Source organism: Aricia agestis, chromosome 19, assembly GCF_905147365.1.
Source record: "Aricia agestis chromosome 19, ilAriAges1.1, whole genome shotgun sequence".
Lineage (NCBI taxonomy): Eukaryota > Metazoa > Arthropoda > Insecta > Lepidoptera > Lycaenidae > Aricia > Aricia agestis.
In genome coordinates this window covers 4191634-4217815 of record NC_056424.1, presented here as the reverse complement: position 1 = coordinate 4217815, position 26182 = coordinate 4191634, and the positions used below count along the sequence as shown (strand labels likewise).

The window sequence follows — 26182 nt, the reverse complement described above, 5'->3', positions numbered from 1 at the left end:
ACGTGATACTAATTCGAGCGTTAACTTTAACAGTCGTTGGTGAAATTGGGGCTAAGGTTCACTTGGCGTAACTGGGCGGTAGCGGTCATTGACTCCCTGTCAAAAACTTGTCATTTTCTATACAAAGCCGCGATTGACAACATCTGACACCTTATTGTCAATCGCGGTTTATATAGAAAATGACAAGTTTTTGACAGGGAGTCAATGACCGCTACCGCCCAGTTACGCCGAGTGAACCTTAGTCGTTTAGGAAAAGTTAAGGATCAAAATATACTGCGACACGAGAATCCATACTGATATTTTTTTTATTTATGTAATTTGGGGCCGTCTATGGGCTATTCACCATATTATCCTTTTTTTGCTATCTTTGTACTTATATAGGTTTTTCACACCAAGGATAATAATTGAAATAATATTATTAATTGTAATAATTGTAGTCCATCACGCCATGTATTTTTTTTAATATAATAGAATATACAATATATTATATACTTATGTATTAACAAGCCCTCACCGCTGAACCGTTTATTATGACATTTAGTTTAATAATAATAATAATAACTCCCACTCTGGTTTCGGTGACAATGGCCGGTTTCATTGAAACTAGGCCAGTTACGCAGGAGTACATTTCCAGTGCCCAAGTGTTTGCGCAGTACACAAGAGCACTCTCTTTTCCTTTACTCTCATAACCCAGTGGCACGGAAGACCGACACGACCGGCGAGAGATCAGGCGCAGGACCGACTTTTTACATGCCCATCCGACGCATGGATTATCTTACTTGTCAGACAATCAGGTGATCAGCCTGCATTGTCCTAAACAAACTTGGAAATAACATGTTTCCAACGCGGGATCGAACCCACGACCTCCGAGTCAAGAGCCACGCTCTTAACCACTGGACTACGGAGGCATACGGTATGGATATACTTTGAGTCCCAAGAAAGGACATAGGATACTTATGATCCCGGAACAATGTACGATTCCCGCATGGTAAACGAAATTTGACGCAACGGTGTTGCGAGCGACATCTAAGGGTCAATTTATACTAACGCAGAGTCGAAGCGCATCGAAGCTAATTATTAAAACTGAATATGATTGGCCTCGCAGAAGTAATGTACGCGTTACGCTCTGGAGTTAAGGTTGAATTTTCTGTGTTCAGTTTTTGGAAATTCGCTTCGCTTCGCTTTGACTCTGCGTTAGTATAAATTGACCCTTATTTAATACACGTGGATGATCTCGATGTTTTTGGCAGTTAACATTTAAAGACGTATATTTCCAATACCAACGAGGCTTGCCGTACCAAGTTGCAAAGTTATTATAAAATTGTCGGCCATTGTTTAAAAGAGCTCCGGGCTTATAACCCGGGGCAAGTAACTCACAGTCCACTTGCCGCGCTTTGAACACAAATTATTTCCAAAGAAGATATTCTTTTACGAAAGGAGCATTTTAAATGCTCAATAGTTGCCGCTTTGGTAAGAAAGCTTTAGTCTAGTCTTACATGCTAGAATCTAGATGTTGCCAGCAACTCCTTTGCTCCAAAATTATTTTATCGAGTGGGAACTGTACATTTTTCCGAGATAAAAAGTATACTTACTATGTTCTCCCGAGCCTCAAAGTATCTCTATACCAAATTTCAGTAAAATCGGTTCAGCTTGAAAAAGTAAAGGCGTAAACAGACACACAGGCATACTTTCTCATAATATATAATACTACTAGCGACCCGCCCCGGCGTCGGACGGGTATAAAATATATAGCCACTGAAAAAATGATTCAAATTGATAGCCTATGATCCTTCACGTGATCTACTTCTTATCTGTGCCAAATAACATAAAAAGTATAAAAATGGTTAATGCTATATTGCTATAATAGGGCTTATTACATATAACATTAATGTCCTATTATATAAAATTACCTCGTCACGCCCACACCGCTGAACCGATTTTTCCGAAATTTGGTATGGAGATACTTTGAGTCCCTGAAAAGGACATAGGATCCTTTTTATTCCGAAAAAATGTACGGTTCCCAGGCATTCAATAAAAATGATTTCTGCTTATACCGCTACATGGATTTCAATGATATTTGGTATGTAGGTACGTTATGTGTCGGGAAAGGACATAGGATACTTTACATCCGGGAAAAAGGTACGGTACCCGTATGATAAACAAAAATGATTTGCGCCTAAGCCGCTGAACCGATTTTGATGAAAATTGGTGTGCACATACTTTGACTCTCGTGAAAGAACATAAGATAATTATTGTCTTGAAAAATGTGCGGTTTCCGAGTTATAAAGTTCCCTATTTTGCGCCTAAGCCACTGAACAGATTTTGATGAAACTTGGTATGGAGATACTTTGAGTCCCGGAAAAGGCCATAGGATCCTTTTTATCTCGGAAAAAGTACTGATCCCAGGCGTTAAATAAAATGATTTCTGCTTATACCGGTACAATGGATTTTGATGATATTTGGTATTCAGATATACGTTATGTCTTGGGAAAAGACAGAGTGCTTCTTCTTCCCTTCCCGCACTTCCCGCAGAGTGCTCTTGTCCCGCAGAGTACGGGTAATTTCAGATGCACAACAATTACTTCATCAATCAGATTAATTTGTAATCTGATTAAAATTACTAATTACTTTTTGCCCAACTCTGCACGTGTAAACTAATTATTTCTACATTAACTAAATTTAATCAAAATCGGTTCAGCAGCTCAAACGCAAATTAATAAAGTTTATTGCGTGAAAACCGAACATTTTCCATGATAAAATATATTATCCTATGTCCTTCTCCATACCTTACGTAATATCTACATGTACTCAATATCGATATCATAAGCCAAATTAATTTTTGTTGACTGCGCGGGAACCGTACATTTTCCGGGACAAAAAGTATCTAATGTCATTTTAATTGATTCAAAGTGTCTGCATACAAAATTTTATCAAAATCGGTTCAGCGGTTTAAGCGCAAATCATTTTTGAAACATAGTACATAGATGCTATATACAAAACCTCACTTACAGAAATAAGCATTAACCATTTTTGTACTGTAGAATATGCTACAGTGGGTTTTAAAAAAAATGGATTTCACTGTCGTAAACCTTATGTTATAAAGAACAAAACTGCATTATTAACTCAAAATCCGATTTCATGTGGAATGAAACACTAATGCTTAACAGCAGCCAGATATAGATTATATTAGTATGGATAGTGCGTATGCTACTGGCTAAATAAAAAAAAGTTATCTCAGGTATACTAAAAAAGGTACGTACTACTGCCATTTTATTGTCTGTTGGTACAAAAAATTTTTTTGTACCAACGAAATAAATTTTCCAAACTCATCTTAATCTCGTTTTAATCCATCACGCCTTAGAACTTTTTTGTAGAAGATACAGATTTGTACAGGCAAAGATTAAAAAGTTTGCATGTTTCTGTAGTGTCATACTACGGGAAAGGGAATGTCAGGGCTGTTTTACATGTTAACGAGTGCCATTAAGGGCCTTATCTTATATGTAAAATTCTCGTACTGTCACAATGTTAGGCCGCGTCTTCCTCCGAAACGGCTTTACTGATTTTAACCAAATTTTATATGCATATTCAGTGGGTCTCAGAATCAGCTACTGGGTACTTTTTATATTGATAAGTGCGTTTGTTGAATAAATAATAGTAAATTATTACAACTCGAGACTGACGGCGACCATTGCTTGTGCGACGGGATAGCGATGGACGTTGCCATGGTGACATACTTATTTAGTCACTTCAATAAAATAATATGGGTGAAATACTTTACATGGCAAAGAAACGTTTGCCGTGACAGCTAGTTGTTACATAATAAAATCGGAAAAGAGTCCTTAGTATTCGTTGGTTAAGAAGCCCATATCAGTAAAGTTTTTTGCGACAATCAAGCTGAAAAATAAATTTTTTAATTCACTTCCTAAAGAAATTTGTTTTTCGCGTAACTTTCTGCAGCGCACTGTAAAGGTGCCGATTGGTAGCGGGCGACATGAAGCAACCGCAGACGACGCGACGTATCCTTGTTGCACCTTTACACTCTGGAACGAACAATCACCTACAAACCTTCAAGAAGAGATAGCGTATTTTCTCATAAAAGGCCGGTAATCCACATGGTTTTGATGCAACTCCGATAAGTTATCTCGCGGGGACCGTACATTTTTCTTTCTACTACTACATGTTCTTTCCTGGGACTCAAAGTATATCTGGATGAGATGGAGATGGAGAACCGATTTTTTGATTCAGCAGTTTAGGCGTGAAGAGGTAACAGACAGACAGACAGACACACTTTCGAATTTATAATAATATTAAGTATAAGTAGTATGGATAAAATGATGATGGGCTATTCATCATCATAGGGGTAATTTAAACACGAACAAATAAAATGAAGAAGTAACTCAGTTTAATTTGGTAGCCGTATTATCCTGAAGTTATAAAAACACATTTCCTAGCGTTATTATGCATATAAATTTAATTTTGCAACATAAAATACAAATTATTATCACGGGCGGCCTTGGGCTGCGACGCGAAATTAATTACCTCAGCTGAATAAATAGAAATATTTCACATTATAATTCCTAGCCGTTTAGATTATAGCTGTTTAGTTAACCTTCCCCGATTAATTTAAATTTTAAAACAATCCCACGGTAATTACTGTATTAAAAATTAAAAGCTCTGTACTCAGCGAAACATGGCGGTAGCGGTCATTGACTTCCTGTCAAAAACTTGTCATTTTCTATATAAACCGCGATTGACAATGAAGTGTCATATGTTGTCAATCGTGGCTTCGTATAGAAAATAGCATGTGTTGACAGAACGTCAATGACCGCTACTGCCATGTTTCACCGAGTACAGTATAGATCATAAAAAAAATAAAGTGTTGCATTCCTGGAGTACCGCCTGAAGTAAAAAAGAAGCAATAGTAAGCACAATGTTCTCCATGTGATGTTACTTCCTCAACTATGTCGCGCCGGCGGTATTCTCTCTCTCGTTTTATGAATTTTTAAACAGGTCACTTTTTATGCCCTTCTTAAGTTATTTATAATATTTAGTAACACTAATCTACACTAGAAACTACACCTACATCTCAACATAGAGAATACATAATTTAATAAAACCCGTATACAGTAATAATTTATGAATTGAGCAATAATCCCCGGCTTGGCGGTTTTTCGTCATAGATTATACGGCTTAGCGGCAAATGCTTTGTGAATATTTAGATTGTAACAAATTGTACAGTTTCAATTTTATGGAGCTTAATGAGCTAATAAACATGATTTTGTGAGTAATATTTATTTGAACTATAACATTATTAGAATAACAAGGCATAGAATTCTGTACATTTTAACATTTTATATGATGTTTTTAGCCGCTATTCATTCTTCGGACTTTAACTGCCTGCAATTTTGTTTGCAGGTTTGTGTTTCAGTTTTTAGAAGTATATTAAACCTCTTTCTAATCACCGCGATTTTTTTCATAAATAATATTAAAAATAAAAAAATCACACAGGCAAAATATAAGTATATAATATATTATTATAGTGTTGAAATTTGAACATATTATTTTGTTATATACAGGTATTTCATGTTTTGAGACCCCACTCTTTCATCCCTCTCATAACTTTTAGCGGCTTAACCGATTTTCATCAAATATGTCTAAAAACACTCATAAATAATTCTTTACCTCAAAAAAAGTTATTTGCAATCGTTTAATCTGTTAGCTATCACGCTTGTGAGTTGTGACAGACACATAAATTACTTTACACCATTTTTTTGTCGGGGTTAGTTAACATTCTAGCTTAAAACATCGCTAATTTTAGGGCACATCTTAAGTTGCCCCTGTTGGAGGTAACTTCGACAGTGGCGTCTTCGAGACGGGCCCACAGGGGACAATATCCTAACCCCAATATGACGGCGCCAAGTTTTGCGTGACAAATGCCAATTTAAAAATATTATTTTATCGCCCCTGTATTTGTACAAAAGTACTTTGTTATAGTTATTCTGAATTATTTTTATTGCGGTTGCTATGGGCGTTATGCGTAAATACACAGTCATGGAGTTGACCACGAAAAAATATGAAGGGAGAAAAAATATTATTAGAGCTGTTATTGACTCTTTTTAATTTGGTAGCCGTATTATCCTGAAGTTATAAAAACACATTTCCTGGCGTTATTATGCATATAAATTTAATTTTGCAACATAAAATACAAATAATTATCACGGGCGGCCTTGGGCTGCGACGCGAAATTAATTACCTCAGCTGAATAAATAGAAATATTTCACATTATAATTCCTAGCCGTTTAGATTATAGCTGTTTAGTTAACCTTCCCCGATTAATTTAAATTTTAAAACAATCCCACGGTAATTACTGTATTAAAAATTAAAAGCTCTGTACTCAGCGAAACATGGCGGTAGCGGTTATTGACTCCCTGTCAAAAACTTATCATTTTCTATATAAACCGTGATTGACAATGGAGTGTCAGAGGTTGTCAATCGTCGCTTTGTATACAAAATGACAAGTTTTTGACAGGGAGTCAATGACCGCTACCGCCATGTTTCGCCTAGTACAATATATAGTCAACAAGACTAGAAAACAGGGTGAAACGAAATAAAGTGTACTTTAGGGTGTGTAACTGTGTAAGTATATTATGTCCCTTGTATAGAATGCACTATGAAAGTAGACGCACTGAAAAAGTAAATTTTGGCTTCTAGGTTTCTATGGAAAATGCACTTACATCATGAGCTGATATCGACAATATATGGCAAAGATCACAAGGAAGGACATAGGAAAAGTATCGCATGAAAATATCAGGTTTTCACGGCATAATGTTTTACATAAACGGAGCCGCGCGCAACCCCTAGTTGTAAATATTGTAACGTTATAAAAGATACATAAGCATTTTATCATATCCGCGCTCGGCTCGGGATCCATCTAGAAATACCAGGCCAACATAACAAAGCAGTAACTGTACCAAAAGGGTGTCCTAGTAATTACCAAAGTAAGGGCACGATGACTATTCCCGCCATTCGTTCACCCCGTATTCATTTGGGAGCCGGTACATATCTCAAAACTTGCAAAATAAATTATTCATTATATTTAACTCTGTACAGCTCCTCTATTTGGCTTAACAAAGAACTTTGCGCTACGCATGCGCGGCGCGAAAGAGAGGAGTAGCTGCTAGTTTCCTACTTCCCCAACGAGAGGAAAAGAGATGGCGAGATTATGAATTTCTAAGATGATTTCAGTAGGAATTACAGTTGGATTTTTTCGTACGAAATTCCTTATTATTGTTAATGTCCAAAAATGTTAGAAGAAAAATTGGACTACCTTTAATTTATCAGGTAGGAAAACGAGAAAAATATTTTCAATTTTCCCTTCCTTCCGGTACAAAGGCGGAGATTGCAGGATACAGCTGTATTCTTTATTTGAAATATTTTGTACAACCGTTTGAAAACAATTATCTCAGAAATATATAACACTACAATGAATGATAACAATAAAATATAAAAAAAAAAAGTTTTCAGTGTGTATGTTTGTTACTCTTTAACAAAGTAACTACAAAGTAATAAAAAATGTTATATATGTACCTACTGCTAGTAACGACACACTTATTATGTCATAGACGTATAATATTATTATTCTGATATACACACTAAATATATTGTAAGCGCAAAAGTCCGGGAAAAATAAAAATATTACGGACAACAGATACCTGTCAGGAATGGCAAGAAAGAGGTAAAAATATATACTTTTAATTAAATGACATGATATTTAGGTTAATTGGGCTATTTTGACGTTTGAGTTACATAAAATTGACGTATGGCGTAACTTTTTCTGATAAAGACATTGGCACGTCATGGGGCGTGGACACAAAGCGCCTGTCAATCAAAATGAATTCAGCGTTAGTTTCTATTTTGGCCACATTCAAACTATACACTAACAAGCATAGCTAGCAAGGGTCTTTTGGCGTATGGTGACTTTTAAAAATGCCGCCAGCTTGTAAAGTGTCACTGCATAGACAGCAGTTGAGACATTCATGAAAATGTCATCCAAGCGGATGACAGAGACAGCTAGATCTATTAAGGCCCTGTATTCCCAGAAACGGACGATTTTCAAGATTTAAAAGTGACTGTAGACACAAAAATATAGTAATTTAAATTCTGAAAAAAATATAATTGTGTTAGTTAAGGATCTAACACAGTGGAATTTATATGCCATTACACAATATCATGAACTTCACTCGATAGAAAAAAATCCCAATGTTACCTCTTCTTTTAACAAAATTGCCATTAATATGTCCAAATTATTTGGAATTTTCAGATCAGATCAGATCAGATTTCAATTAAATCGAGTCAAAAAAACGAAACGCGCTAGATATATTCTTTGTCTTTAATTCAGTGTAAAAATTATCTGAAAATTCCAAATAATTTGGACATAGTATGGCAATTTCGTTGACAAAATATTTTTAGTTAGTTAGCATTCGATTTTGACCATGTGCTATAAAGAGTTTCTAAGTGTGTATGAAGATTTCTGTCAAATACAAGACCAACTACCCAATTATCTTTGGCAGTTATCATTTACTAATCTTATATTGTTAAAAAGCAATAGGAATGCCGAGAATAGGATTTTCCGTAGCATTAGCTCTGCCAATAATATTATTATTGTGTGTTTTATATCCCGACATATTCAGAGTTTTTATTATTATTATAAAAATAAAGGAGGATAAAACCTTATTTTCCTCACCAATTTGGAGCAATAACCCAAAGGCGGTTATTTATTATACGTTTTATACGAAATTATTTGCTAATATCAAAAAGGATATTGCACTCGGCGTAAACTCGGTTACGGAATTAAATTTAGGGCATGTGTCCACCGCCGCTATCGCCGGGACGTCAACGATAAAAACTCAAATAAAATGCCACTTTATGTATTAAAAACGTATAGCCACAATAGACAGAACGAACTAGTTGGCCGACTTATTGCAGATTCGACCAAACTGGAGTAAAATTTTACTCGAGTATAACTGTTTCCTAATCTAAGAGTAAGCTGGTTTTGCGTTTTTCCAACTTCTAATCCAAGAATAAGAAATTACACGAGAGTAAATATTTACACGGGGGTATTTGATGAAGTTAATATTAAACTGTACAACAGGGTGTCAACCAATGATATTCTATGTTACTAACGTAACTAGATTGGAAGTTTACGGTAGCAACGCGTTGCCACTTCGAAGATGCCTGCAGGCATATCTCACATACATAATGACATAACGAATATATGACTTGACATTGTCTTTTGAACAAAAAAGTGGTTACGCATTTCTGAGAATCTTTTGTAAGACATTGCTACTCTAGTATTTTAGAAACTCATTGGTGTCAACTGTCACGGTCGGTGTCATTGTGAACTATAATTGAATAAAATAAATAAATAAAATAAAAAATGTTTTATTTCTGAGTAGATTTTAAGAAAATACTTTCAGAATGTTAATATTAGCTACGGTGCCTACCACCGGTTCGGGAACTATCCCGGCGAGAAGAACCGGCGTAAGAAACTCGCACGGGGCCCACTTTTTTTACCAAAAAAAAGTGAGGTAAAAAAATTAATCTTTAAAAATAAAATTTACAATGCTGTAACTTAAAATTATACAATGTCAACATACATACATAGTAAGTCATGTACAATAATGTAGAAGTAGCCTTGTAAGCAGCCATCCTACTCCCAAGATGTGCCATCGTTTATGAAATCATTGACCTTATAATAGGCTTTGGCACACAAACGCTCTTTGACTACTTTCTTAAATTTATTAATGGAAAGATTTTGAACGTTTTCTGGGATTTTATTGAAAAGGCGTATACATTGACCTTTAAAAGATTTACTGACTTTACTAAGTCTGATCACTGGCAAATCTAGCTTGTACTTATTTCTGGTGTTTCTACAATGAATGTCACCTTTGGCTTTAAATTTACATATATTTTTTCTAACATGTATTACATTATCCAAAATGTATTGAGAAGCTACTGTCAGAATACCAATTTCTTTAAACTTTTCTCTCAAAGATTCAAATGTAGACATTTTGTAAATCGAACGTATAGCTCGCTTCTGCAGCACAAAGATAGTATTAATATCGGCAGCGTTTCCCCATAAAAGGATACCATATGACATTCTACTGTGAAAATAGCTAAAGTATACTAATCGTGCAGTGTCTTCGTCAGAAATTTCCCTAATCTTTCTGACTGCATATGCTGCAGAACTGAGTCTATCTGCGAGTTTAGCAATATGAGGACCCCACTGTAATTTACTATCTAGTGTAATACCTAAAAATACAGTAGTGTCCACCAAATTCATTTTCTCATCATTCAATAGTACATTGGTTTGAACTTGCCGTACATTGGGCAAAGTAAACTTTAAACATTTAGTTTTCGTAGAATTCAAAAGTAAATTATTAACATTAAACCAATGTACTATTTATTTTTTGACTTTTATTGACATTTTATTTCATACTCTTCGAGTAACTTGGTAAACAGCAAACGAAGAAATCCTAGAGTAAAATTATTCTCATGATATTTACACTCGTGTAACTTCAAGTTTGGTCGAATCGGGCCCTAGAAGTGTTCTCGGAATTTCGTTCCCGGTTTCTCGGCCGGCGCGCGTGACTCTGCGTTGCTCAGCTGTTAACACAGCATGTATTTTTTTTAAATAAAATAAGGAGGCAAATAACTACCATCGCCCGTGGACACTCGCAACATCAGAAGAGAGAAAATTTTTGACGTTGACGTCCCGGTGACTACGATGGACACACGGCCTTACTACACAAGCTACGTACAGCGAAAATATTTTCTTACGATATTAGCTTCACAAACATCACACAAAGGCCGTTAGATACAAATTGCCTTACACCTCGGATGAAAACTAAATATTTATAGATATAATGCGTAAACGATAAGGTAAATATCATGTATTATAGGATAACACGGCCAAGAGCGAGTCGGACTCGCACACCAAGGGTTCCGTACCATTATAGAGTAAAAATGGCCAAATTCGTTGCATCGGAGCGCCCTTAATAATTTATTTTATCATATTTTTTTACTATTATACACAATTGAGTATTATTGATATGGAGCAAAAAAAGACAGAAAAATCGCGTCTGTTGTAAGGTTGTGTACCTATCGCGTCTGTTTATGTAGATTCAAAGATTCAAAGATTTTATTTGCAAACTAAGTAATTAATATACAAACATTGTAAGTAAAGACTTAGTACCTTGTGCAGGCGTTTGCTTAAAAATTGTGAACAAAATACTTTATAATATATTTTTACAATATGTTAACAATGCGAAATGTTATAATTATAACTTATGAGTATCTTAATTTTATTTTATTTTATTAACAATATTTCTTATTATATAACTATACTAGTATGTTTATCTATATAATATATGGGTAGTAATATATTTTATGAACTTTGTTATCTTTCAACAACTAATTAATTTTTATCTTTTGAGAAGAAATCTTCCAGGGAGTAAAAACAATTTTTAATGAGGTAAGTTTTTAATTTTCTCGTAAATGAAATTAATTTAGTTTCATTTTTTATTTCTTCTGGTAAACGGTTATATATTTTAACTGCCATGTAATATGGGCTTTCATTTAACATTTTTATTCTGGAGTATGGGAGGTGTAATCTATTCTTATGTCTGGTGTTGATATTGTGTGTATCCTTTACTTTAGTGAAATAATCGAAATTCTTAAAAACAAATAAACTAATATCTTGTATGTAAATTGATGGGAGAGTAAGTAAATTATATTTAATGAAATATGGTCTACAGCTTTCTCTATTTTTTATTTGAGCTATTATTCTTATGCATTTTTTTTGAAGAATAAAAAGTTCATTGGCGTTAACACTATTTCCCCACAGTATGACTCCGTAACGTAGCCACGAGTACGCATAAGCATAGTATGCTGAAATTGAGGTTTGAAGGTCAGTGCTACATTTTAGATGGAAAAGTGCATAGGTGAATTTGGATAATTTTAATTTGATATTTTCGATATGAGTTTTCCAGTTTAAATGTGTGTCAATGTGAATCCCGAGTAGGCTGAATGTGTCTACGGTTTCTAAAGTTACGTTTTTATATGAAGTATTTATATTAATAGCAGGTTTTTTATACGATCGAAATTGAATTGTTTTTGTTTTTTTGAAGTTAATTTCTAAATTGTGATCCTGAAGCCAATCCGTAACATCTTTTAATATTTTTTGCAATATATTATCGTTAGAGTTCATGTTATTTATTAAAATAGATATGTCGTCTGCAAACAATACTGGTAGAGCTATTTGATTATTTAAGATTTTCGGTAGATCATTAATGTAGATTAAAAACAGTACGCATCCTATTACACTTCCCTGGGGAATGGAGCACGTCATCTCCAGTTCCTCCGATCTTATTTTGGTTATTTCTCGGGTATTATGGTCGTAGTGTTCCATTTGTACAATCTGTTTTCTATTTTTTAGGAATGATTTAAACAACGAGTATGCTGGTCCTCGTATACCTGAGCCTGAGAGTTTTCTAAGGAGTATGTCATACAGTACTTTGTCATAAGCCTTGGTCATGTCTAGTAGAACACCTAAAACATTTTTTTGATCGTTTATGTATTTAAGTGCGGTTTGGATATATTTATAGACAGCCAACGTCGTAGATCTCGTTCGTCTAAAACCGTTCTGACTGTCGTCTAGGATTTTATTTTTTTCGAGGAAGTTGTACAGTCTGTTACACATGGCCTTTTCAAATATTTTGGAGAATGTTGGTAGTAGAGCTATGGGTCTGTAGTTGCTAGGGGTTTGGGTATCTCCTTTCTTGTGAATTGGGTTAATTAGGGAAATTTTTTAAAGCATCCGGAAATTTGGCCTCTATGAAACTTTGGTTTACGAGGTATGTTAGGGGTAAAGAGAGGTTTACGGCGCAATGTTTTAGTAGGATTGGTGGGATATCGTCGATACCACAGCTATGTTTGTTTTTAATAGATCTGATGAGGTTAATAATTTCCTTACGGTCCACGGGATTTAAGTACATTGAGCACAGCGGTGGGTTAACGACAGGTCGACCTTTTGCGGAGTTATTGCTGTTTTGATCTATGCCAACTGTTGCGAAATAGTTATTAAAAGAGTTAGCTATTTCTAAAGGGCATTTTATAGTTTTATTGTTTAGTTTTAGTGTGATGTTTTGACGTGTATTGGTTTTTGTTCTGCCCGATTTCTGATTTATAATGCGCCACATAGTTTTTGTTTTATTATCTGATTTGTCCATTTGTTTTTTGTAGGTTAATTTTTTAGATACTTTTATACTGCGTTTTAGGGTTTTGCAGTATTTTTTGTAGAACTTGTCGATGATATCATTTTTTGTTTGGTTTAATATAATTCGTAGCATTCTTTTATGTTTACATGATTTTTTTAAACCTGTAGTGAGCCACGATTTTTTAGATTTATCATTGAATTTAATTTTTTCTATCGGTATATGTTCGTTTAGAATGTTATTTAAAGTAGAGCTAAAGTTATTATAATTTAAATTTAGATCAGATTTCTCATCAATTATGTTTTGCCATTCTATTTCTTTAAGTGCGTTGTTAAATGATTTCATTTTATTTACTGTGAAAATTCTTTTCTTTATGAACCATGGCCTATTGTTTTTCGAATGTATTTTATTGCTATCAATTGTTATGTTTAAGGCTTTATGGTCAGATAATCCGTAATCTTCGACGGAAGATTTTTTTAGTACAGGTTTATAGTTCGTGAATAAGAGATCTATACACGTGGAACTATTACTAGTTACTCTTGTTGGTTCCTTTATTAATTGTTCAAAATTAAATGAGCGCATTGTATTTATGAGTTCTTCTGTTTGTTTATTACTTTTTAGTACATTTATATTAAAGTCTCCGCCAATAATTATATGTTTATTCATATTTTTTGTATTTAATTTGTTCAAGACATTAGTTATCTGTTCATAAAATATATTGATATGTCTATCAGCTCTATATAATCCTATTAGAATGCAGTTTATCTTTGGAATTTCTATTGCACTAAATTCTATTATAAATTCTTCAGAATTATCGTTTATATCTTTCCTTTCAATGTATTCTATATCATCTTTTATAATTATACAAACTCCTCCACCTTCTCGGCTTTCTCGACAGAAAGTCGAGACTATTTTATATCCTGGTATAATTACTGAGTCACAAAATTTTTTATTTTTCCATATCTCTGACAATAACAATACATCTACCTTAGAATCTAATAAAAAATGTTCAATTAAATCTAGCTTATTTCCTAAACTTTGGATATTTTGAAAGATGATATTTAAGTCAGTATCGAAATGTCCGGTTTATTGTTGGATTTTCTATTTGGTTTGTTAGATCTGCTTGAGAATACGCTTGACTTTGTAGAGTTTCGTCTATGGTCGTGGATAGTAATTCGTTAGTAGTTTCGCTTTTAGGTTTAGCATTCTCTGCATTCATTTTTTGTTCTACTCCATTTATGTAAAGCACATTGTTTTTTATCACAGCGTGATCTCCGTTTTGTCTTGCGGAACGTAGGCATTCACGAAGTTTGTTTCGACGCTCGAGTTTTATTTTATTCATGAAAGGGCTGACAGCTAGACCTGTATTTTGGAATATTTGCGAGCATTCAATTATATGTTTCGCCAGTCTTTTGTTCATTAATTCGATATTTATTGGTCTTCTATCTCCATGCTTGCCGATTCGCTTAACATTTTCGATGTAGGGGTCAATATTAATATTCATTATTTCATGAAACGCTCTAGATACATGATTTATGATCTCATGCTCAGTTTCATGGGTTTCTTCTTTTAGACCATAGAGCACTATTTTTGTGCTGTTTTTTAAATCTTCTAATTGTTTTTCTACCCGTTACTTAAATATTAGTTTTATTTTGTTTTTAAGAAGTCTAGCTATCGCGGTACTTAAGAGTTAAGATACAGCCTGTGAGACAGACAGACGGACAGACAGCGAAGTCTTAGAGTAATAGAGTAAATGTTACTAAGATTTTGCTGTCTATCTGTCGTTTTAGCCTTTGGGTACAGAACCCTTAAATCATGTAAACGATGCGGTAAGTGTTATATAGAAAGCATATTGGTATCTCACATTGTAAATGGGCAATTTTTGTATTGAATAATGTATAAATATAAAGGGTAAAGTTGATTGATTGATAAACCCTTAGAGCTAGAAGCTTGAAAAGTCTTTTATTGAGCAATAACAATGTACATAATACAAAGGGCAAAGTTGATTGGTTGATACAGACCAAACTTGAAATTTATATTTTCTCATTATCCACGATGTGTTTATCAAGTAAACATTTTTTTAAGGGGGTTAAAAAAGCAGCAGCGCAAAAATACAATTTTTTGTAATTTTTATAGGCAAGCGCCCCAGCGTCATGACCACTTTGCCCATACAACAACAAAAAAGGCACTCTTTCAGCGCTGCTACTTTCACAGTGAACTCCAACACGGGTACAAAGTGATAATACTTTTTGGTGCGTATGAGACACACCAATAAGTATTATCACCTTTTTGTTACACTCTGTATATTTGCTGCATAAAATATTTTATTAATTAATAAGTCTATGACAGGGATTCCCAAACTTATTTTGTCTACCGCCCACGCCCCCTTGTTTCAATTTGAAATGCATCCAGATGAAATAAATCACCCCCCCAAGCCTCTACGCAACGCCCCCTTTTTTTTCTGGGACCACGCCGCACCCCTTTAGACCTTCAGCAGCCACAAAGGGGCGTTATCGCCCACTTTGGGAAAGACTGGTCTATGATAACATAGATAGACGCATGATTCACTAACTTCTCAACGCGAACAGACCACAATGTACTGCGTTCATAACGCAAATAGGCTGTAGTTATTCAAACATATCCCCAGTTTCCTGTAACATTTGTCCGCGGTATCTATAGGGTGGCAGGGCTGGCAAAATGCCTTGGGCCCCCGACCTAAAAGGGCCCCGGCCCAAGACGCTGTGAGGTCAGTTTATACATTGTTTTAGTATTTACACGATTTTTACTCATAGGGCCCCATCAATTTGCCACGGGCCCCGGATGTTATAGTTACGCCACTGGCAGCCCTAGAGCTCCTGCATATAAGTTATTCAGCGCGAGGAGAGTGGAATTAAACCATTAATTTTAATTAGTTTAACGCGAATGACGCGTATTCATTACTAAATTCTTTCCGTGCGCGTGAAAGAGACGGTGAGGGGGACAGGGAGAGAGAGAGAAGATTGAAAATATTGAGCACCGAATCTGGTGCAAATATAGACAGTATTTTTAAACAGGTTCTAGGCGTATGGCATTTATATGACAACTAAGCACATATTGAAATTGTGTCATAATTTATTCCAGTCATCAAAATATACAAACATGATACAATACATTAAATATAGATACAATACTACTGTCTGTCTGTTACCTCTTAGTGAAGAGGAATATCGAAAAGTCTTAGTCCAGACGAATCAGAGTGGACTGGAAAGTGAGCAAAAGTACTCATACAGCGTAACTAACAGCAATATTGCGACTATAATATATTTTTTGTTGTAATATAAGTGCCGAAATACTTGAAATGCCGAAAACAGAATTCTGTAAAATCTATATATATATATATATATATATATATATATATATATATATATATATATATATATATATATATATATATATATATATATATATATATATATATATATATAAAACTCAAAGGTGACTGATTGACATAGTGATTTATCAACACACAGGCCAAACCACTGGACGGATCGGGCTGAAATTTGGCATGCAGGTAGATGTTATGACGTAGGCATCCGCTAAGAAAGGATTTTAATAAATTCCAACCCCAAGGAGTTCAAATAGGGGATGAAAGTTTGTATATAATAATACCTCTTAACGTGAGCGAAGCCGCGGGCAAAAGCTCGTGACGGTATAAAATTCCGTGCCTCGTTATTTTGATTATACTATTGTATGATTCGGTGTAGCGCTGCTACGACGTAGTAGTGCTACGGTCTACGACGTAGAACTGCTAGAGTCTACGACGTAGAAATGCTACGGTCTATCGCGTAATCTGAGTGCTAGGGTCTACGACGTAGAACTGCTACGACGTAGTAATGCTATGGTCTACGACGAAGAAATGCTACGGTCTACGCCTAGTGCCACGAAAAAAATGTAACAATAAAATAGCCAATTTTAGTATTTATACATTTCAACAATAGTGATTTTTAATCCTATTTAATTTAATAAGCAACATTTTATTGATAATTCAAAATTGTCACCAAAATATGTAGATTTTTTAAATTTTATTATAAAGACCCATCGTCTTTAAAATAAAATAATAACAGTGTGGCTTATTAGCTAACCAAAGATATAACGTTCTCAATTATTAAATCAGCGTTACACCTTCATAATGAACGTGTCATTTACCCGCGAACGTGAAGGCGGTCGTGCTCTTTAGCGCAGTCGGTTACATCCGCCAATAAACGCCGCTAATTTTCATATTTCCCCCGCCGAGCCGTGAGCCGTGACGTCACGCAATCATGTAATACTTAAGCGCGTCCACCGGGTCAGAATTGGAGCGTACGGTGCGGAGCGTCGTCATTTATAATTTGCCAGGCGCAGAAATGACGTTCCAGTGCACGCAGTACCATACAAATCAATACAAAGCAACAAATCCGTCCACTGTGTACGCTCCGATTCCGATCCGGTGGACGCGCACCTTAAGGGACAGTCACAGTACAGCGTCGCAAAGTTACCACTTACGACGCATTTTTAAAAGGGCCATTCAAAGGAACGAGTGTGACTGACACCGCGGGTAAGGGCAAAGCGATACTATGTATTACAATAATAAAGATAAAGTTTAAAATCATATGACAATGAAAATGCTCGCCGCTTCAATATTTGTATGGAAATCACAATTATTGATCGAAAGTATGTCTGTTTCCTACCTCTTAAACAATGGAGATACTGGATGATGATGATAGATGGAGTTCCGGAAAGAAGAAAATATTGTGATAGTTGTGTAAATGTACGGTTTCTTATTAGTCTTACTTTTTGACGTGGGAGAGCCATGCTTCTGCACGAATGGGCCGGCTCGACCGGAGAAATACCACGGGCTCACAGAAAACCGGAATGAAACAGCGGTTCCGCTGTGTTTCGCCGAGTGAGTAAGTTTACCGGAGGCCCAATTCCCTACCCTTTTCCCTTCTTACCCTCCCCTATAATTACCCTATTCCCTCTTAAAAAGCAGGCAACGCACCTGCAGCTCTTCTGATGCTGCGAGTGTCCATGGGCGACGGAAGTTGCTTTCCATCAAGTGACCCGTTTGCTCGTTTTCCCCCTTATTTCATAAAAAAAACAGTCTGAGAAGCGGCTAACATTTACTTTTTCATACCCCAAATAACTTAGTAGCATAAACCCCACATCCCGAACCCCAAACATCGTACAGTCTTGAATCGCACTAGTTGAAATAACTGAGATCGAGTATCGACGTAACATAAATAACGTCTCCATGACTCAAACATATTCCTATATCTCAAAACAACGTCTAGCGGGTCACCTACTAACAATAGAAATATAACAAAATGACAACAATAATTTCCAAGTCTATTGAAACGCGAAGAAAAACGCGTTATTGATTTTTACTACGTTCACAACATTTTTCATTAAATAGTATTGTAACTTTTATAAAACGTCACATAAAAGGTATTTCATAACAATGTAACTAGCTTATTAAATAAAATTCTATTTATAAACGTTTCACGTGCCCATCTCATCTTAAATTAAGCTTCAAGAGGCTCTCAAGTCAAATGCTGTTTTTATAATTTACCAATAGAGTAAGAGACCGCCAGATTTTCGTCATTTATAAAAGCTAAAAAGTTATTCTGTATGTGACCCAACAGAAGTAAGAACGACTAGCAACTATGGAGTTTTGGCCGCGGTTACATTAGGGGTATGTAGTTCTGAAGGTCTACCTTAAGCCTCAAGAGTTTAAAAATAAAAAATAAATGCTGATTTATCTCGTATACCGCTCTACGCAAAGTCAAACGTAGGACAAGCCATCTACAAGCTATCTACAAAGTATTACATCTTATCCTCGAAAGCAAATGAAAGTTCAATATTATTTTAAATGACTGTTTGAACAGAGATATCGGAGTTTTGTTCTATCAAGATAAACGACTGTTACAAAAGACCCTGTAGATACCTGTATATTGAACGGAAATAGTTCCAATAAACAATACATCCATATCCATATTAATATTATAAATGTGAAAGTGTGTCTGTCTGACTGTTACCTCTTCACGCCCAAACTGCTGAACCGATTTTGCTGAAATTTGGCACGGAGATACCTTGAGTCTCGGGAAAGGACATAGGATACTTTTTATCCTGGATACATGTACTATTCCCGCACGATAAACTAATTTTGGCGCAACGGAGTTGCGCGCATCACCTAGACTTACTTATCCTAATGTTTCCCTTCTCGCTTTTTTTTTTAGTCCAGTGTTGCAAAACATGTGGTTCGTGACCCACTTCGCGAAGCTTCTGGGACCGGTCGCAAGGAATCGAGATATTTCAGTAAAATGATTAAAGAAGAGTAAAAAAATATAATTGTGTAGGAGAAAATTAATAATAATTGGATATATATAATTTATTATTATATTCATAAATAAACATACTTATTAAAAAAGCAAAGTAAGGGGTCGCATCATTAAACATTTCGCAAACACGGTTTTAGTCGATTCAGCTGTTTGGGGTGTAAAGCAAAACTACCAGGGCCTTCTAATACCTCAAATTTCGTTTCGATCGCTGGCCTTCTCAACATGTTTGCGCTCTTAAGTTTTATAACATGCTCGGGATATTGCCTGTGATCGAAGTGGCATTCGAAGTATCTGACGACCTCTGTGGCTCAGTTGGTGGCGCGTTGGTAGCGCAAGCCGGGGGTCGCGGGTTCGAATCCCGCCGACGGAACAAAAAGTTTTCAATGTTCCTGGGTCTTGGATGTGTATTAAATATATGTATGATATACTAAAAATCTTAAATAATATGTATAATATAAAAGTATTAAATATATTTGCGTTGTCCGGTACCCGTAACACAACTCCTTCAGGTACTTAGCACAGGGCCAGACTGACGTGGTGTGAAGCGAAAAAAAGTATGAGAAACGTCCCCCGGTCGATTGTGTGAGGTGCGACTATTAGTAATTTCGACATGCGAACCTCGCACGATATTGTGTAATGCTTATAAATAATTCATTTTAATGTTTTGGACCTTGTTGGGAAAAATGAACTAGTTTAGAGAATAACTTTTACTAGACTGGATAAACTGGACTACCATATACTTAAAGTATATTTTGTCTGTCTATTACCTCTTTATTCTTGGAGATTGTTTGAGTCCCGGCAAAGGATATAAGATAGTTATTATCCAGCCGAAAATATACAGCTCTTCCCAAAACGAATAAGTTTGTAATAGAAGTTCCGACTTCCGAGCAATATTTAGTTAAATAAACACGTTCCTTGCACTTAGTAGATGTAGCCTTGTAGATAGCCTTAAGTTAATCAACTAGGTCTAAATTACTAGGCTAGACTTAAGTCTGGCCTAGTATTTAGGGAGGCTAAGGAAACGTAGCGTATTTGTAAAGTCAGTGTCCTCTACACAGGTAGCGCAGGTGCTTTTGAAATAGTTTGCTCCAGCCCGGAGAAGCACACAACTATACATACACAACTCATTTTTAGCTTAAACTTATTCCTTGTATATTATACTGCAGAAACACAGAAGGTTGGACAACTAAGTCCCAACCTCTAAATTTGTTTCTGTACTTCTTTTTATGTTATTATCTATTTATATGTGTATTATATTAATGTTGGTATTTAAGTATTTGTGTAGGTATGTATTATTAAAAATAATGTCATCTTCTATAATATTACACTCTCATAATATAATTCAATAATATTCAGTCCTCTACCTGTGGTTGCCTGGAAGAAATTACTAATTAGTAATAAGGCCGCCATTGTAGTACACTGTATTAGTTAACAAATGTTGTAATTTTGTTCTTAACGTGTGCACAATAAAATATATTTATTATTATTATTATTAACTATTAAGAAGATGTAGACGAAATATTCAAATTATTTAAATAAATCGCAATCACAAGACGTAACTATAAATTATTACTGTACACTACATCATGTTTTGCTGCCGTTCTTTCCAGTTATCTACGCTTAAGCTCATCGAAATCTGTTCAGCAAGTTTTCATTTCAAGATTCATACGGAAAAACAACGTCAACTCACAAAAACTGACTTTATTATTAAAGTCTGTATTCCATTATTTTAAAAGAAAACTCAGCAAACATTTAGTAAAGTTAAAAATGGTCAACATTAATATTAGTGATCAGTTATAATAATATAATAATAATAATATCTATGGACGCTTCACACCACGTCAGTCTGGCCCCGTGCTAAGTACCTAAAGGACTTGTGTTACAGGTACCAGACAACGAAAATATATTTAATACTTTTATACTATACATATATTTAAGATTTTTATTATATCATACACATATTTAATACACATCCAGACCCGGGAACATTGAAAACTTTTTGTTCCGTCGGCGGGATTCGAACCCGCGACCCCCGGCTTGAGCTACCGACGCGCTCACCACTGAGCCACAGAGGTCGTCTTGAGTTGACTATACAGGGGGTGTAACAAAACAAAGGTGTCTGTTACAGGATGTAAAAAACAAAGTGATAATAGTTGAAAATGTGTATGTGTTGATTGTATACATTGCACAGTTCGAAGTAAGGCTGAAAGAGTATTTTTTTGTCTTTTGTATGGGCAAGCGCCCCAGTATCATGAATATACCCCATACAAACATAAAAAAAGGTTACCCTTTTAGCGCTGTTACTTTCACATTAAACTCCACTAGAGATCGCCCAATGGTCGAAATTCGACCTTAGTTTCAACGGCATTAGGACTACTACGTTTAATTAATAAAAACATATTGACTTTATAATTTTTTTTCAACTCACGTCTCTGGGACTCAGCTGATCTCAGACTGACCATGTAAGCATTGTCTAATAGTATCTAAGATTCAATAAAAAAAAAATCCATTTACTAACATACATAACTTGTAGTCAACAGACGTATAATTCGTATGTTTAGGTTTGTCACTCAAAAATCTGTCATCTTCTCGAGTGTGCGTATTGTAGTGTGTGTCATGTTTTATTTGTTAAAAAAATGTGTGATAAAAGCATAATTTCAAAATAATATTAGCTCGATGCACTCTTTCACCATATAAACTATAACTGTGCAAAATTTCATTCACCTACGTTGACGCATTTTTCGTCAAAAGGGATACAAAGTTTTTCGCTTGCGTATTAATATATAGAATATATAGGGGACACAAACACACCCTAAAGTATTATTATTTTGTTCTGTTACACCCTGTAGTAAGAGTAGTGTAATTTGCTGCTTCGATACCCACGATCGAAATATGCCACTGTGACGCTGACAACTAAATAGTGACGTGTGACGTGTGACGTGTGACGTGTGACGGACACAACTAAATGCCACGTGTGACGGAAACAACTGAGTTTTGTTTGAAAAATTTGTTTTGAAGTGAAACTTTTTGTTGAAAAATGTGAAAATGTTTGTAGCAATGCTTTATAATAGTAGCACTGCAAGTTATGGTAGACACGAAGTTAGCCGAACGACATCAAATTGTCTATCGGCTAATTTCATCCTATTGTTGTTACGGAAGAGCTAGCTACTCGCAGTTCTATTTTTAACAGAATTTTTGTACAAATATATTTTTATACGTGGGAGAGCCATGCTTCGGCACGAATGGGCCGGCTCGACCGGAGAAATACCACGTTCTCACAGAAAACCGGCGTGAAACAGCGTTTCGCCGAGTGAGTGAGTTTACCGGAGGCCCAATCCCCTTCCCTATCATTCCCAATTCCCTTCCGTTCCCATTCCTACCCTCTCCTATTACCCTATTCCCTCTTAAAAGGCCGGCAACGCACCTGCAGCTCTTCTGATGCTGCGAATGTCCATGGGCGACGGAAGTTGCTTTCCATTAGGTGACCCGTTTGCTCGTTTGCCCCCTTATTTCATTAAAAAAAAATACTACCAAAAACATTTCATGTAAAATGTAAATTTAACATTTTTTCAACAAAAAGTTTCACTTTAAAAAAATATGTGTAAAAATGATATTAAACGAGTATTAGAGACGATTATTAATTATGCAAGTAGCTAAGACGAAATTTCATCCTATTGTTGTCACGGAAGAGCGAATTACTCGTAGTTCTATTTTTAACTGAATTTTTGTACAAAATATATAAAATGTGTAACAAAACCAAGTAATAATACTTTAGGGTCTGTATGAGTCCCCTATATCGAATTCACTGTAAAAATAGCAACGCTGAAAAAGCAAGTTTGTATGGGGAAACTTATTACGCTGGAGCACTTGCCCACACAAATCACAAAAAATTTGGTCTTCAGCGCTGCTACTTTCACAGTGAACTCAATATAGGGAACACCTCATACGTGGGAGAGCCATGCTTCGGCACGAATTGGCCGGCTCGACCGGATAAATACCACGTTCTCACAGAAAACTCACAGAAAACCGGCGTGAAACAGCGCTTGCGCTGTGTTTCGCCGAGTGAGTGAGTTTACCGGAGGCCCAATCCCCTAACCCCTACCCTATTCCCTTCCCTACCCTCAACTATTCCCTTCCCTTCCCTTCCCTATTACCCTATTCCCTCTTAAAAGGCCGGCAACGCACTTGCAGCTCTTCTGATGCTGCGAGTGTCCATGGGCGACGGAAGTTGCTTTCCATCAGGTGACCCGTTTGCTCGTTTGCCCCCTTATTTCATAAAAAAAAAAAAACACATGCAAACCCCGTATTATCGCTTAGTTTTGTTACAACCTGTAGGATAAATTTGGAAAATTTGATAATTATGCGAAAACGTTTTTTAACTGTCTGTCTATTACCTCTTTACACAGCTGCTTAACCGATTTGAATGTAATTTAGGTATGTATATATAACTAGACTCAAAACATTTTGAGTCTAGTTATAATGAATATTAAATAGTTAGTTTTGTCATAGCAAAATGTACGGCGCTATAAAAAAATTATTCCATCAAAGTTTTGGGCTATATTCAGTTTAAAAAATGTACCTCCAATTTTCATACACAGTCAGTGTGATATTTGAGAATAACATTTTGTATTTTGTTAGGAATCAAACTGGATTCAACTAGGAAGGAAGCTGTCAAGCTGAATTAATGCATTTAAATTATAGAATTAGCGAACAGTATCGAAAGTGAATAATCATAGATTTATAAGGAGTTATTTAGTTTTTCTTCTATTTAGCTTTTCCGAGCCGACAACGCGTGTGTTCTGAAAATATGAACATTTCAATGCTAAAAGCTTTGAAGTTTAAATTTTTCTGAATGCAGCTTTCATTTGAATCTGATGTTTTTATGAGATCTTTTCAACCATTCATTTTAGCTTAAAGCTCATAGAAATAGCTTTTAATAATCATAAAAAGATATTCCAAGTGTACGAAATTATCTACTTCTTAATTCTATCTCTAAAGACGGTCTTACCACAAAAGATCTAAACATATTCTATTGAACAGTTGTTTTGAGACCATTATAAGTACAGAATTTTTCTCTAATCAACTGTTCAACAGGTGTTTTTCTTTTTCAACAATCTTTTGTAGTAATTTTTAATGTTTTACCGGAACGAAATAAAATTATTCTGGGTAAAAGTATGATTTGCATTCGTGATATAATTAATTATTAAATATGGATTACTGTAGCCTGACTCATAAAGATACTAGATGACGCCTGCAACTCCGTTGCGCCAAAATTCATCTATCGCTCGGGAACCGTACATTTTCCGGGATAAAAGTATATTATTTCTTTTCCTGAGACAAAAATCCCTATAGCAAATTTCAGAAAAATGGTTCAGTGGCTTAGGCGTGAAGAGGTCACAGACATACATACATACATACACTTTTCGTATTAATTATATGCAATAGTAAGATAGTGAGGAAAAGGACTCGAAGTATTGATTTCTTTCTGCAGCGCTACCATGAGCTTAAAGCTATAGTTTTTGTCGATACTCAATACCGCCTACGTACATTTTTAGTATGGCAAATTACAGCGCCTCTAGCGGCCACTTGCGGAACTAAAATCGCCATACTAAAAATTTACGTGGTTGGTATCGAGTATCGACAAAAACTATAGCTTTAAACTCATGGTAGAGCTACTGTTCTTTGTCTCTTATAACACTTCTATTTACCGATATATAACAACGATATTACATAAAACAACGCCAGTAACAGTCGCCATTAGCGAGACCTATACAGGATAATATTAAAAATTTCAATATCCATTGTTCCCGGCTATTATGCTTTACCTGTCTTATATTTAAACTAGACGACGCCCGCATCTCCGATGCATCAAAATTCGTTTATCCGGAATTACCGGAAATTACCGGAATTTCCGGTATAAAAAGTATCATAGTTCCTTTTCCGCTTGTCAAGGTTTCTTCACAACCATGCTAATCGATTCTGAGGTTAAGCGTAATTTAGAGGTAACAAATTAGAGGTAACACTTTCCTATTCATTAATTTTTCTTTCATATACCTAGTACGAATTCGAAAATGTATCTGTTGTTACCTCTTCACGCCCAAACCGCTGAACCGATTTAACTGAAATTTGGTATGGAGATACTTTGAGTCTCGGGAAAGGATATAGGATACTTTTTATCCCGGAAAAATTTACGGTTTCCGCACGAAATACAAATCTTGGCGCAAGGGAGCTGCGGGCATCACCTAGCACAGGATATAATAATAACATCTATGGACGCTTCACAATCACACCACGTCAATCTGTCCCCGTGGTAAGTACCTAAAAACTTGTGTAACGGGCACCAGACAACGGAAATATATAAATACTTTTATATTATACATATATTTAAGATTTTTATTATAATATGACACATATTTGCAGCGTGGGAGAGCCATGCTACGGCACGAATGGGCCGGCTTAACCGGAGAAATACCACGGGCTCACAGAAAACCGGCGTGAAACAGCGCTTGCGCTGTGTTTCGCCGAGTAAGTGAGTTTACCGGAGGCACAATC

The 26182-nt window shown here is 35.6% G+C and overlaps 1 protein-coding gene across 1 annotated transcript in view; it reads right to left on the bottom strand.

Moving 5' to 3' along the window:
• The window catches only part of LOC121736504 (nucleolysin TIA-1), a 163180-nt gene that overhangs the window by 92774 nt on the left and 44224 nt on the right, over nucleotides 1-26182 (bottom strand). The gene's annotated exons all lie outside the window — the stretch shown is intronic.